Below are 17,173 nucleotides of genomic sequence, written 5' to 3' on the forward strand. Positions count from 1 at the left end.
GAGCTGACCCTTAGACATGCCTGGATAGGTGCATATTTGTTAAGTACTAGAAACTGTTTTCCTCTAGACAAGTGAGGAAAGTTGAGTGCTGTAGTAATTTGTAGCTTATTTAGTGCTTACAATGAGTTCTGAACAAGTGCTGAGCTCAAAGAAACAGACTTGAGTGCTGAAACTACAAAAACTGGCTAGTTCTAAGAAACAAAATTAAGCTAGAAGGCTTCCCTCCAACACAGAAAGGCTTGGGGGCTCAGAAGCCCACAAACAGTCCTGAACACAGCAAATCTCTATCCAGAATAGACTACCCACAGGAAAGGCATTGTCTATAATACTTGAGTGGGGAATGGTGTTGAAGGCCTTTGCAAGGTCTAGGTAGGCTGTGTGGACCACCTTTCCCTTGTCTATAGCCTTGATAACTGTCTCAAAGATGTCCACCAGGTTTAGGAGGCATGATCTGCCCTTAACAAAGCCGAACTGGGTAGGGTCCAGTGTTTGGAGGTTCCCAGTGTCTCTGTTAATGATATCCATGGTGATGATCTCCATAGCTTTGCAGACCAATCTAGTCAGGTTTATAGGGTGATAGTTCCCAGGGTCCGTTGTGGCTCCACCTTTGTGGAGCAGAATAACTGTTGCTGTGCGCCACTCTGTGGACACATAGCCTGTGGAGAGGCTGAGTTTGAACAGTGTGTTTAGGTGAGGGGTTAGTTCATCTTTGAGCTCGTGTAGGACGCAGTCTGGGACACCGTCCAGTCCCATTGATGCTGTGTTTTTGGCTTTGGAGAGGGCTGTTTTAACCTGTGTCTGTGATTTCAGGGGCACTACATTCTTCTGGTATAGTTATGGGCCCTTTTGGGGGTGAGAAGGGAGTGAAGTTTCAACTGAACCTGTCTGCCAGGATGTTGGCTATATCAGTCGGTTCAGTGTATTTTGTGTCATTCTGCACTAACTCCGAGCAGATCTGAAAATTGCCACTTAGATTCTTGACATAGCTAAAGAATGCCTTGTGGTTATCTTTTGAGTCCATGGCAATTTTTCTTTCAAAGGTAGCCTTGGATGATTTTATGAGGGATCGTAGTTTCTTGCTGATACTGATCAGGGATGTCTTTCCTTCTTGGGATTTTACTCTTTTTTGTACTAGTTTCCTCCTTCTGTTGTATAGCTTGTTTATGGCAGGGGTCCACCAGCCTGGTTTCTATTTCTTGGAGGAGTGAGTCTTGGTTTTGTTTGGGATAGCACAATCCATGCATTCTTGTAGGTGCCTGCAGAGTGCATTAGTAAAAGATTTTGCAGCTTGGGCAGCATTATCCTTTAGTATGGGGGCTTTGAAACTTCCCACCTCAGTCTTAAGTAACGTGACGTTTGCTTTTTAAAGTTTTTCACGGTGGTTTCTTTGACCGGGGGTGATGGCGGAATGTGGATATCCATAGTGATTAGTTTATGGTCAGATCTAACCAGCAAGGGGTTGACCTCCAGTGTGAAACACCGATCGCCCATGTTGGTGATGACCAGGTCCAATATGTTGTCACCTCTGGTGGAGGTGTTGACCAGTTGATCCAGGGCATTTGAGTTTATAAATTCTAGGAAATGTTGGGCAAGGGAGTTTGTACTTGAGTAATTCTCCCAGTTAATGTTTGGGTAATTGAAATCACCTAATATCAGGGTGTTTGGTAGGACCTTTATGTTTCCCAGTGTTTTCAGGAATGCGGAGTGGGGGTCCTGGGACATAGTGGGTGATCTGTAGCAAGCTATAATTTGAATAGCAGTTTTGCCCATTGTTAGTTGCACGTGGATGATCTCTGAAGCATCGTGCTGTGCCACTAACCTGGAGGTGTGGGTATCCTTGATGAATATGAATACTCTCCTGCCTTTTGTATTTCGGTCCGGGTTTTGTGGCCAAACTGTATGGTATGAGTTGTAGTCTGGTAGTGCTGGGGTGCTCTCTGGAGCCTTAAACCAGGTTTCTGTTACTGCACATATATCGACTTTCTTCATACTGAGGAGTACCTTGAGTGCATGCGTTTTGAGGTTTAGACTTCTGGCATTAAGTAGCATTACCCTCAGTTTTTTGTTACTTGTGCTATTTATGGTGATGGGTTTGTCTTTTGAGCCTTGCCTAAAAAAGGTACTATGGGATTGACAAGAGCCTTGGCCAGTATTCGAAAGCCTAAGGGTGACAGGTGCAAGCTGTCTAGCGAAGCAGAGTGGCTTGTCGAGCATGTCATCCCAGTCTGACAGACACTGGATCCCCTTTGAATGACACCAGAAGCTTAGCCAATTGTTGAAATTGATATTTTTTTCTCTGTACCGTGGTATCATTCTTGGTGATGGCAGGATGCTACTCAGGGTCAGGGTCATACCAGCCTGGGCTACGTAATCAGAGAGCTCCTCCGTGTCTTTTTTCATGTAGTCCAGGGAGGTACGGCTCAGGTCATTCACACCAACATGGACAATAACAGAGTCATATTTGTACTTGTTCTGGCGTGACCTGACTGCTTGTGTTATGTGGCGGATCCTGGCACCCGACAGGCAGCTAACAGTAACCTTCTCCTTGTTCAGCCTAGTTAGTGGGACATCAGTGTACCTAACTATAGAGTCACCTATTACTAGTGCGTTGGTGTATGTTATTTTGCCTTAAGGGCTGTGATTGCGTGGCACACTGGTTTTGTGAGGTATGTATTTCCTGATTTGTGTTGGTGGGTGGAGGTTGCTTGGATGTCTGCTTTGGAGGTCTCTGTTGCTTTTGCAGATTATTATTTAAAGCCTCTGAGTATGTCTTTGTGTATTTATGTGTGTTTTTTGCCAGTGCTGGTTTCAAAGGTCTATGTGAGACTGGTGGTGTGATGCAAGTAATTCCCTTCTCCTCCTGACTGCCTGGTCCAGTCTTGGGTTGAGAGAGCTTAGCCTCCTGTTTGGCTGTATAATTGCATCTCTTGCATGTATTAGTGTTTGGTGGAAGGAGGAGAGGGTTGTCTGTGTACATGAGGCAATTGTAACATTGCCTCAAAATGCCCAGATTCACCAGTTGGACTGGAGAGTACACCTGAACCTGCCCTTTGGACATGCCTGGATAGGTATAGAGAACTGTTTGACTGATTGGCTGGTAAGGTCAAATAGAGAGCCTTGTCCTGCTCTACAGTGTAGGGGGAGGGGGGTCTAGTGCTAAGGTTTATTAGTGCTTCCTATGAGTTTTGACTAAGTGCCGGGCTGAGAAGTGAATGGTTTGAGTGCTTAAGTTGAAAGTTTGTCTAGTTCCAAGGGAAAAATTGAAGAGTAGAATTTGTGGAGCCGGGAATAGTTATACTCTAGCTAACCGGTGCTGCCCGGCTCGCAAAACCGCACAAATGCGGGTTTTATAGCAGGGAAATGAAAGAGATAGAAATTAGCCCAAAATGGACAATAAACTACTAATTTCTGGGCTGAAACCACTCCTCCAGGGACAGATAGGCTGCTCAAAGCTCCCTCTCTCACAGTGAACAGGGAAACTTCCTTCTATCCAAGTAAGGTATGGGCAAACACAGAAACTTGTAACATAGCCCTGAAAAAACTAACCTGAAAACTGAACTATACTAGCTTAGAAAGGCGGGAAAACAAGTATTTTTTTTTTTTTTGTAACTGATTAACGTTTTCTAATAAAGCTCCTTTTGTAGCTGTACTTTCATTTCAAAACATTTATCTTTCTGTTTCACAGACTGGCTGGTACTAGGAATGCAAATGTTTGCCTGCATGCAAATAACTAGTCATTTTCCTGCCTGAGCCAGCCCCATCCCCTTTACCACTGATGTTCTCATAGGCAACATCTCATTTGGTAAACAAGTACCCAGTCTTCTTTTTTATCTTGCATCATTTTTGTTAATCTAGATTTTAAATAACTTGTTCTTCCTTTTTATTACCCCTGCAGGTAGTAGATAATAGAGAGCAAGGGATCATTGCTGAATTCCTTACAAGGCACACTTTTCTTCATGGCCTGCATCGTGAACTGTGATATATTACATTCAATAACTTTGGAAAAACTGCAATGGGGAAAGACACATGTCCAGAGTAACTTAGTTGCAAGCTGAGCTCTGTTTATCACAGCTAATAAAATATGTCACTATTTGAAAAGTACATCAACAACTATTAAAGCATATTTACTACCACACTTTGTAAGAGAGAAAGGTCATGTAAGTTCAAGCTGTAGTGTCTGCCATGCTATCTCTGCTGACACCATTCTCTTCAAATTAGACTTTCTTTCCATATTTTGGATTGTTATATGACCAGACAAAATATTTTATGTGACTTTCTGACACAGCTGTTTTGGTCCAGACTTCCACATTTGGATTTGTACTATCTGGTGCAAATTTTGAGGTTTCAGTTGTGCAAGGGTAATGTTACAAAACTTGATAATTTCCCTTCCCTTTGTAATAAACACAATGCAGTTTGGAACTGCTAACAGTTTGAAAATACAGCATTCATTTGTTATCCACTGTTTACTCTGTAATCCAATCAAAATGTAATGCTCATTCCACCCTTTTTGACTTCAACTAGCTGCTGAGGAAGAGGCCACATGCTTAATCTTCTGCTTTTTCTTTTTAAGTGTGGGGACCAACTGGATGCGATGTGAAGATTTGGAACCATATTTGACCTCTTTTAAACAGCCTGAGATCTCTTTCCTAACTAAACTTTGTGGGGTGACCTGCAGTTCTTTAGAAATGATGAGACATGGTTCCTCGGATGTTTGGGAAAACAGTGCTGAGGAAAGATGAACATTAAGAGTTAACTATATGTAGCCTGAACTGTGTTGTTCAGCTTTTGTCTGTTTGGTAAATAAATCAAAAACTACTATTACATACATATAATCTCCTTTTGCAGAAAGGAAGGGTCCTGTAAAGTTGGTCTGCAATATTTCTCATGGTGACTCTGCTGCTGTGATTATCTTTAAAACTGACTTTCCTTTACATTTGGATTGTTCTTTATGGAGATTAGACAGACATTTTTGACTTTCTGACACCTTTATTTTAGACTGATATGCCAGAGTTTGAATCTTACTGCATGTTATAGGATATTGGGTCTCAGCTGGACAAAATTAATAACACTGAACTTGATTGTTTTGGGACATCTACTTAATCTCAAAGTCAAGATTTACTGTTGTCTGGGGATGCTTGATTATCACTATGGCTGAACTAGAATGTTTCTCAATATCATCCAAGATGTTTTTTTTACCAGTATTTCCTACAATGTGCTTACACGAAGTCAAGTTTTGTTTCTCAATGCCATCCAAGATGGTTTCTTTACCAACATTTCTTACAATCTGTTTATACAAAGTCAAGTTTTTGGCCTGCTCTAAACCTATTTGAAAATCTATATACACAGAAATAAAGGAGAAAAAACTCCCTGCTTCGGAACAAGATAAAACGCTCTTTCTCCAGAAATTGTCCCTCCCCAAATTTGATTCTAACCAACAGAAAATATTGTCAGCCCCTATCTCCCAGCAGGAAATTCTTACTACAATAAAGAACCTGAAATCCCATAAAGCACCAGGTCCAGATGGTTTTACAACAGAATTTTATAAAACCTTTACTCCGTTAATTGCCAGAATACTACTATTTCTGCTTAACTTAACAACAATATCAGTCAGTGGCGGCTGGTGACTTCAAATCAAAGGGGGCTGCAGGAGACAGCTGAATGGGTGTGGTCAATGGGAAGGGGTGTGGCCAACTAGAAAGGGGAGGGGCTATGTTCAAAACCACAAAAACTAACTAAATACACTGCCGTGGGTGCCAAACCGTCATTATGAGGAGTCCAATCAAGACAAAATGAAGTGTAGAAGAATAAAAATATTTCAATGCATTGGCTGCATGACAGCTTACTTAATATCTAGATGGAAACAAAAAGGTTGTGAGGCATGAAAAAATAAATTTCTTTTTTAAATACATTAATGGAATGCCAGTCAAAATCAAGTATAAGAAAAACAAGCAGCACTAAAACTCAAACCACTTCTTGCACTGCAGTTCTAATTTATATTCAGCTTTATTAAAGTACCAAGTAACATGCTGAAAGTAGAAATCTCTGATGCCCCCACTTGTAAAAATGTTCCTTATTCAAAAAAAGACCTGCTGCCTGACAACTATCTACTTGTTTCATAGGGAAAACATGATCAAAGTAAAAAATGAAAAGCAAACAAGAAATAAGCTCAAGATACATTGCTTAAAAGGATTACTGTACAGGTTATGGACCACACGATTGGCATTCTGTTTAGTTTACAGGTAAAGCCTGCAGAGATGACTGAAGTCTCCAAGTGTAATAAGCTTCTTAAAATAATGTAATCCTGTCCCTTATTACAAATACTGTCATATGCATATCAATACCAAAGGCTTATACATTATCTAGTTAAGTATTCTCTACATGGTAACAAAAGAAAGCCTTTCAATGTTGACAATTCTTTAACAGTATGCTTATTAAACTTTACTTGCATCTTACAATCTCAGCCAAGCTTACCTGATGGCCATTAAAGTATTGCTACTTAAACCCAGAGCAACAGGCACTTTGAGTAATAAGCATAAATCAACAGTACAAAAAATGACAGAAACCAGACCATTCTGCAAAAATCAAGGACAGATGAAAAGCCACTGTAGTACTTGTGTCTACCTTGGATGGGGGGGGGGGATACTCTGCACATTTACACTGCATAACTACTCCTTGCTTTGCTTCGACACATCCAGAGTCACTACATGGGGGAGTGGGGTGCAACAAGTATGTCACATTTTGAAATGTCTCTGGCTGACTGTGATGACCCTGACATTTGTCATATCTCTCAACCTCAGAGCAAGAAATCTGGACAAAACCATACAAAGAAGTGGGACAAAGGCCCAAAAATAAGGACAGTTTTTAAAATATTGCTCTTATAAACTTAGAAAGATAATAGAATAGGTCTTGCATTAGTATGAATTTTCTGAATGGTATGAAATCTGAAACTCAAATGTCTGTCATTATTTTCTAACTTCAGTCTTTAATGGTTTGTCACTAATTTGCCAAAAAAAACACAATTTTATGAAACTTGGACCAAAAATGTGATGTAAAAATATAAAATAGCCACACAATACAGCTGGGAACCTGTCAAAGAAGGGACACTTTAATATTAGTACTGCTAACTTGAGCAGCTGACAAAATAAAAGAATCTACACGCATTTCTGAAATAAAAGTAATCTATGACTCTAATTATTACAGTTATTTCTTAATTGTAAACCCTCCATGTTTTCTTCCAAAATTGCTATTTTGCGGAGGGATTATTAGGGGAAGAGCAACATTTTGAGCCAAAATCAGGGACAGTTGAGAGGTTTGGCTATGCCTAATTCTATAAAGCAATTTATTTGCATGTAGTTCTCAACCTGTTAATGCAATAAATTTGGACAAGGCCAAATATATTGGGGGAAACATATAAACAGTACTAAAAATTGCTGTTGTATAAACTGAGACAGTTGATAGAACAACAGGTCTTACTTTAGCATGCATTTTTCTGAAGGTTATGAAGTCTGAAACTCGGTGTGTCATTGTTTAGTGACTGAATTCCTAAATGATTTGCCAGAAAACCACAAATTTTATGAGGAACAAACCAAAAATAAGAAGCAAAAATCCATTCATTCTTTGAGAATCTGGACAGTTGGGAGGTACAGTTCAGCTGAGGCTGTCTAAGTTTGCCACCCTTCCCCCTCACAAAATCATGGTCTAATGGAGCCTCCCCCTGCAGCCATTCCAATGATCCATTACTTGGCTATTTCACTCCATTTACCATAAACACTAATGTGCATACTGATTTATTTCTATGATGATTTGGACTTCATTTGAAAGTTTTATTTTGCATTTTACAGCACAAACACTAAGACATCTGCTAAACAAACTTAGCATTAAAACTTCTCTGCCCTTGAAACTCACATTCATTGAAACAGCACTGAAACCCACATTCAAAGAAAATACATTTTACCAGTGGCAGATAAAGATTAATTCTGGGCTGTTTTCAAAGCATAGGCCCCTTGCATATGAAACATACATGTGCTCTTTGATACACCTTCCTATTGTTTTGAACATTTTTCCAGTAAACAATGAAACAAAATGCATGCACCAATAATGACAAAACTGCCCAATACAGAACATTTCCATCATAAAAGTCTACTCAAACTTCTACAGTCCACCATTATCAGTAAATATGCACAATTCTGCAGTCCACCATTATCAGTAAATATGCACAATCTCTGAAGAAGTAAAAAATGTATCTAAATTCCACATTAAATAAATCTTTATCTAATGAAGATGTTGCTGCTAGCAAACACCTTTATATTTCATGGTTTCATCGAAAAATAAAGTGTCTGATGCCCCTGAGGAATAAATTGCCTATATTACATTAAAAATATGCTAGTAATATTGCAATAGGAAATGAATGGATGGCAAACTGATAACAGGCTCATAGTTAGTATCTTAAGTTTTTCAGTAGGGCAATATTCACCCCTTGTGGGAATAGAGCCAACAACCTTCTGCATCAGAAGCAAGTACATAACCTGTTGTGCTATTAACAATGCAAGCAGCACTAAGCTTCTCTTCCCCTGCAGCTCTCAGCTGCTTGTAAAATCTACTCAATGCTCAACTGCATCTCAACTTCGCAGCACAAGAAATCTGGAAAAAGCCAAATTTATTGGGGGGGGGGTCAAACGGCCAAAAAACAGGGACACATTAAACATTGCTTGTATAATCTTGGAAAAGTTGCTAGAATAAAATGCTGTGTTACCACCATACATTTTACTGCCAAGGTCCCTGTGCAAAAGAGTCATAGCAACATACTACTATGCCAAATCACCTGCTTTGTGAAAGAAAAATGCTATGTTACCACCATACATTTTACTGCCAAGGTCCTTGTGCAAAACAGTCAGAGCAACATACCACTACGCCAAATCAGCTGCTTTGTGAAAGAGAGGAAGACTGAAACTTAAATGGCTATCATTTAATGAATTCAGTTCTCACCATAGCTGTCAACCTCTTAGCACAAAACACCTGGACAAACCCAGTAATGAGGGAATACAGCCCTCAGGCATATTCAGTGAATTCAGTTCTTGCCATAGTTGTCAACCTTAGCACAAAAAACCTGGACAAAGCCAATAATGGGGTAATACAGTCCCAAAAGTGTTACTATGTATTTTCTGAAGAATATGAAGTCTGAAATTCAAATGCCTGTCAATTTTACTTCTGATGGAACAAAAACAATTTTCAGCAGAGGCCCAGGGAGAAATACTGCAGACACATGTCTTTGTAAAATGGCAGGACACCAGAGAAAATCCACACAAACACAGGGATGCGATGCAGACTCCACACAGGAGGCACCCCAGCCAAGAATCAAGCCAGAAAACCTGTAGCTGGGAGGCAACAATGCTACCACTGCACCATCAAATATGTAAGGAATTAAACATTCATAAACCTGAAGTCTGAAATTCAAATGCTTGTCAATTTTATTTAACATTTGTTAATCAGGACAAATTGACTTGGAACAAAAAAACAATTTTCAGCAGAGGCCCAGGAAGAAATAATGCAGACATGTCTTTATAACATGGGAGGACACAAAAGCAAACCCACACAAACACAGGGAGAAGATGCAGACCCCACACAGAAGGCACCCCAGCCAAGAATCAAACCCAAGAGCCTATAGCTGTAAAGCAACAATGCTACCAGTGTACCATCAAATATCAAGCATTGCAATATTTAGAAACCACAGATATTATGAGGAACGGATCAGATAAAATATGAGGCAAAAATCTGCAATTTTTTTTACAAATGGTGGTGGGTAGGGAATTCAGGTCCTTAACACCACCAAACAAGGTACAGGGTTCAAGCCTGAGTATCTCTACCCACCACCATTTGTTAACTGGGGCATTACACACACACACACTTCAGTTGCATAACTTTCCTCTGTTTTTTAGTTAACCCAAGTGGTTTTCTTTTTTACTTCAGGCCTCTGTTTTAAAGCATGCAACAAAACAGTTTTGGTTTTGTTACACACTTCACTCATTTTACTAACAGCATGCATTGCCTTGTGTGTAAGCAAATCAGTGTTTTTTTTTTTAACTTGATTTGCTTACACACAAGGCAATGCATGATACATAGATTAATTTCATTTAATCCTGACAGCTCACAACTGCCATGAACATTACTGTAGACTCTTCAGTGTTTTTTTTTTTTAACTTGGAGTCTACACAGTAATGTTCATGGCAGCTGTCAGGATTAAATGAAATGAATCTATGTATCATGAACACGTTTTATGTTCATTCAGATATAAACAAATTGACAGTTAAAAATAAAAGATGCAGTTGGCTAGGACAATAAAAAATAATATACATTACCACCAAAAAGTAAACTCTCTGTAGTGTAGTGTACTCTACTCTTCTCTTACTCTCCTCTGTTCTTCTTCTTCTTCTTCTTCTACTCTCTACTTCTTTCTTCAGTTCTTGTTCTTCTATCTTCTTCAGCACAGGCTACAGCTGAGCTGCCAAAATATAGGCTGCCCAAAAAATAAAAAAATAGAAATCCAATTCCAATGGCAAGGTAAATTAATCCTTCTCTTGCGATTGACTCAATCAGTCCACACTGTCTTCTAACTGATTGATTCTCGCTCTTTTCCCAGCACATAAAGCCCGGGAAGAGAGCGACAACCAATCAGCAGCAATTTAGGCCAGGCACGTCATGTACGTGCCTGCGGACGTCGCAGTCCGAACCCCTTTCAGTTCTATGCGGTTTGGAACCGCATAGACTGCTGGGCATCACACTGATGCCTCAATGTCCTCACCGGACTGCAGCAAAAACAAAAAAAGTCTTTATTTAAACCGCTGCAACCCGAGGCGGTTAAAGTGCGCATGCGCGTACTTCCGAGTCGTGGACTCGAATTTTGCATTAAAACAAAAAAAAAACATCTGCTACTGTCATACAACAAAAGGTTTTTTTTTTTTCATTTTCTTCTTTTTAGCTGAGGGGGCTGCAGTCCGGCAGTCCGATGCCACGAGCCGCCCCTGATATCAATTATGTTCATTTTAACTCTTTGAAAACTGTCTTCATCTTAAAAGAACATGCAAACCCTAAAGATCCCAAGAGCTACAGACCCATCTCCTTAACAAATCTTGATGTCAAAATTTTTACATCCATCCTTGCTAGTAGACTTAAATCAATAATAACATGTTATTTCACCTGAACAATCTGGATTTACCCCTTACAGACAAATCCGTGATAATACCTTTACTCTTAAAGCTCTAATGACATTTGCACAATATAAGAAAAACTCAATTTTTGCACTTGTAGTGGATGCATATAAGGTGTTTGATAGACTCAGTGTAAGTTTTCTATTATCAATATTACCCTGTTTTGCTTTTCCACCTAGCTTTATCCAAATAATTAAAACCCTCTATGACAAGTCCTATACAACCCTTTACATAAATAAAAATCTATCAAATAGAATTATCAAAAACGGGACAAGACAGGGCTGTCCATTGTCCCCGTACCTCTTCACCCTATACCTGGAACCCCCTCTTCCTACTTATTAAACAGCATACTTATCATAATCCTCCAATACTCTTCAATACCAAAATATTCCTGACAGCCTTTGCCGATGACCTAAACTTATACTTTACTTTACCAAGTTCAGATATTTCTAAGTTACTGAAAGCTATTGATACTTTCTCAAAGGTAACTAATTATAAACTTAACCTAGATAAAACCACAATATTTCCTTTAAACTCTCCAAAACTATTATTATTATATCTCCATCCAGATACAATTAAAACAAAACAATTTGCTAAATACGTCAGGATAACTTTTTACCAAAATAAAAGGGAGTTTTATCAAAATAACATCTTGAATAAATGGCAAAATATAATACAACACTGTAACAGATGGACAAACTTAAAATGACCCTCTCTATCAGAAGTTGCAATAGTCAAGCTACTACCTAGATTATTATATATACTCATGACCTCTCAAGTGATAGTATACAATAAATTCTTTAGAAGATTACACGCATTCTTAGCTAAATTTATATGGTCTCCTAAGTCCGTAAGGATATCATACCATAATTTAATACAGCTGAAACTAAATGGGGGACTTAATCTTCCAGATTTCAGATTATATTTTGATATCATTAATAGTAGTAGAATAATAAAAATTATTGAATATGACCCAACAAACAACCCATGGACACCTATATTATAAATATATAAAATCACTCAATTTAACCCCAAAGCACTTCCTTTTCTTCATAAAAGGGAATTGTTAACTTATAAGATAATCAACCCCATAAAATATTTTATAACTAACCTACAAAACCTCTTTGCATCATTAAATTTATTTTCACCTATGGAGACTTTGCAACCCTTACACCTTAACCTGAATTTGAAACTTAACTACTCAATCATCATCATCATCATCATCTTCTTTCGGCTGTTCCCATTAGGGGTCACCACAGTGGATCACCTGTTTCCATTTCTTCCTGTCCTCTGCATCTTGCTCTGTCACACCAACCACCTGCATGTCCTCTCTCACCACATCCATAAACCTTATCTTAGGCCTTCCTCTTTTCCTGTTACCTGGTAGCTTCATCCTTAGCATTTTTTTCCCAATATACTCAGCATCCCTCCTCAGCACATGTCCAAACCAATGTAATCTTGCCTCTCTGGCTTTGTCTCCAAACCTTCCAACCTGGGCTGACCCTCTAATATACTTATTCTTAATCCTGTCCACCCTTGTCACACCCAGTGCAAATCTTAACATCTTTAACTCTGCCACATCCAGCTCAAATTCCTGCCTTTTTGTCAATGCCACTGTCTCCAACCCATATAACATAGCTGGTCTCACTACCCTCTTGTAGACCTTCCCTTTCACTCTTACAGGTACTTGTCTGTCATAAATCACTCCTGACACTCTTTGCCACCCACTCCATCCTGCCTGTACTCTCTTCTTCACCTCTCTTCCACACTCACCGTTACTCTGAACTATTGACCCCAAGTATTTTAACTCATCCACCTTCGCCACCTCTACTCCTTGCATCCTCGCCATTCCTCTATCCTTCCTCTCATTCACACACATATATTCTGTCTTAGTCCTGCTGACCTTCATTCCTCTTCTCTCTAGAGCATATCTCCATTTCTCCAGGGTCTCCTCCACCTGTTCCCTATTCTCACTACAGGTCACAATGTCATCTGCAAACATCATAGTCCATGGGGACTCCTGTCTGATCTCGTCTGTCAACCTGTCCATCACCATTGCAAATAAGAAAGGGCTCAGAGCTGATCCTTGATGTAACCCCAACTCCACCTTAAACGCATCCGTCACTTCCACCGCAGACCTCACAGTTGTCACACTACCCTCGTACATATCCTGTACCACTCTTACATACTTCTCTGACACTCCTGACTTCCTCATACAATACCACAACTACTCTCTAGGCACCCTGTCATATGCTTTCTCTAAGTCTTCAAAAACACAATGAAACTCCTTCTGACATTCTCTGTACTTCTCCAGCAACACTCTCAGAGCAAACATCACATCTGTAGTGCTCTTTCCTGGCATGAAACCATACTGTTGATCACTAATTATCACGTCCCTTCTTAACTTAGCTTTCACTACTCTTTCCCATAACTTCATGCTGTGACTGATCAATTTAATCCCTCTGTAGTTAGTACAGCTCTGCACATCACCCTTATTCTTAAAAATCGGTACCAAAACACTTTTTCTCCATTCCTCAGGCATCCTCTCACTTTCCAAGATTTCATTAAACAATCTGGATAAAAACTCCACTGCCATTTCACCTAAACACCTCCATGCTTCCACAGGTATGTCATCTGGGCCAACAGCCTTTCCATTCTTCATTCTCTTCATAGCTATCCTTACTTCCTCCTTGTTAATCCATTGTACTTCATAATTCAATATCCCTACATCATCCAACCTTCTCTCCCTCTCATTCTCTTCATTCATCAACACCTCAAAGTACTCTTTCCATCTCCTCAACACACTCTCCTCACTTGTGAGTATGTTTCCCTCATTATCCTTTATCACCTTTACCTGCTGCACATCTTTCCTAGCTCAGTCCCTCTGTCTAGCCAACCGCTACAGGTCCTTTTCTCCCTCCTTAGTGTCCAACCTTTCATACAACTCTTCATATGCCTTATCCTTAGCCTTTGCCACCTCTCTCGTTGCCATGCACCTCATCTCCTTATACTCCTGTTTACTTTCTTCATCTCTCTGACAATCCCACTTCTTCTTTACCAACCTCTTTGTCTGTATACTCTCCTGTACTTCATCATTCCACCACCATGTCTCCTTGTCGTCCTTCCTCTGTCCAGATGTGATTCCAAGCACCTTTCTAGCCATCTCCCTTACTAGCTCTGCTGTAGTTACCAAGCTATTTGGTAACTCTTCACTGCCAACCAGTGCCTGTCTTAACTCATCCCTGAACTCCACCTCACAATTATCCTTTTTCAATTTCCACCATTTGATCCTTGGTGCTGCCCACACACTCCTCCTCCTCTTCTTGATCACCAACGTCATCCTACAAACCACCATGCTATGCTGCCTAACTACACTTTCTCCGGTCACCACTTTACAGCCTCCAATCTACTTCAAACTGGCCCTCCTACATAAGATATAATCCACCTGTGTGCATCTTCCTCCACTCTTGTATGTCACCCTATGCTCCTTCCTCTTGTTAAAATATGTATTCACCTCAGCCATGTCCATCCTTTTCACAAAATCCACTACCATCTGACCTTCTGCATTACTTTGTTTAACACCATACCTACTCATCACTTCCTCATCCCTTATGTTCCCTTCATCAACATACCCATTGAAATCTGCTCCAGTAACCACTCTCTCACCCTTGGGTACAGTCATCACCACTTCATCCAATTCACTCCAAAATGTTTCTTTCTCATCCATTGCACACCCAACTTGTGGAGCATATGCACTAACAACATTCATCATTACACCATCAATTTCCAGCTTCATAAACATCACTCTATCTGACACTCTTTTCACCTACAAAACACTCTTAGCATACTGTTCCTTCAGAATAACTCCTACTCCATTTCTCCTCCCATTCACACCATGATAAAACAATTTGAACCCACCTCTGATACACCTAGCCTTACTCCCCTTCCATCGGGTCTCTTGCACACACAATATACCAACCTTCCTTCTGTCTATCATATCAGCTAGCTCTCTCCCTATACCAGTTATACTGCCAACATTCAAAGTTCCGACCCTCACTACCAGAGTCCTAGCCTTTCTCCTCTCTTCCTGCATTCAGCCATGCCTTCCACCTCTTCTCTTCCTTTGGCCAACAGTAGCCCAATTTCCACCAGCACCCTGTTGGCTAACAGTATTGGTGGCAGTCATTGTTAACCCGGGCCTCGACCGATCCGGTATGGAAATATTTACTGGTGTCTGCATGAAATGATTTGGCGAAGTTTTACGCTGGATGCCCTTCCTGACGCAACCCTCCCCATTTATCCGGGCTTGGGACCGGCACAAAGAAATGCACTGGCTTGTGCATCCCCAGTGGCTGGGTTAAACTTAACAACTCAATGCTTAATCTAAATAACTTCCCAGTATTAAAAAATAAATGAATCCTAGATTTCTTGCCCTTTCATGATTGTACTATCACAGAAATAAGAGCTCAGCTTAAACTACCTAAAAGCTATGCGATTAACCTAAGGCAGATTAAAGAGTTATGTTATCAATACCTCTCCAATGGTGGCTTAAAAGATAGGGACCTAGAGACCTGCAACTCCCTTTGGACAGTAATGTTATCAAGGAAGAAAATTATATCAAATACATATAGCTTGATAACTGCTATTAAATATCAAAATAATACTCTCTTCTCAAATTATTGGCTTAAAATGAAGCCTACAATCTCTGAACAACAATTAAAATATTCAATTAAATTAACTTCTAAGATAGTCCCGTTGAAAAAAGTGATGTACATGCAACTCATGATTCTTAATAACGCTTAACTTACTCCCACTGTTTTACATAAATTTAATCCTTCCATACCACTAGTCTGCCCTTATTGTGGATCCCAAAGAGCGGCCTTAATCCATCTCTTTTGGAGTTGTAAATGTCTATGTAAACATTGGAACTCTCTAGTGGTCCAACTCCAAAAGTTGGGTTTTGAAAAATCCACCATGTCATGGGAGTTTCCCTTACTTCATATTCCTCCACCAGATATACCATCAAATCAAACTCATACATTAATTATTCTCTTCCTATTAATGAAACTTTTCATTGTATCCAAATGGATGGACAGACTAGCAATTACATGGGGATGGGGTCAAACAAATGGCAACCAAGCACTTATTAACCCATAAAATTGTGATGTCTAATAGTAAAAAAACAACCCTATCTTCTGGAGTTTGGAAAAATTATTTAACTTTATCACTACCTAGTCATCATCATCGTAGTAGCTTTAGAACGACTTCCTAATAAAGGTCTTTCTGTTATTCTTTTTTTTTCCCATCTTCCTTTGTTCAATACTTATTTAATTTTCTTAATAAAGTATTATGGAGATTATTCCTATTCCTTTTCATTTGTTTTAAACTTGCTGATAATATGTCCCCCCTTTCTATCAAATGTTTGTAGCATGCATTTATATACTTGAATAGCTGATTCACTTAGTTGAATGTCACTCTTGTAAATAAGTGTAATATAGTTTTTGTTATTTGGTTTACAGTTTTATTCTTGTATTATTTACTCGTATACTCTGCCTTTAATGAGTTTTGTTGCTATGTTACATATAAATGAAAAATCAAATAACGTTTTTGGCCTGCTATTGAACCTTAAGCCAAAACTCTATAAAACAAATCATTTTGTTTATTCTTCTCTGTTATGGTAATGTCCTGTGATATCTCTCACTGTGTAATGCACAAATCCTCCTACAACCTCCATTCAAAGTTATAAAGATACTATTTTTCATGGCATACTTTTTTCTGACTGATTTGATATTTAATATATTACAACTGGAAAAATGGGTAATATCTCAGTAAACAGTACAAAAAATAAACAAATAAAAAGGAAAGGGCTGTTTACAGTTACACTGTCTAAGCAAACATCTGACTAGGCAATTTCTATTTAAATAGCAGTTGGTTATCTGATCTCCAGATAGCATAACCTGTAATATGAG

This window comes from Protopterus annectens, chromosome 9.part0 (genome assembly GCF_019279795.1).
Source record: "Protopterus annectens isolate FY-2018-M chromosome 9.part0, PAN1.0, whole genome shotgun sequence".
In the NCBI taxonomy this organism is placed as follows: Eukaryota; Metazoa; Chordata; order Ceratodontiformes; family Protopteridae; genus Protopterus; species Protopterus annectens.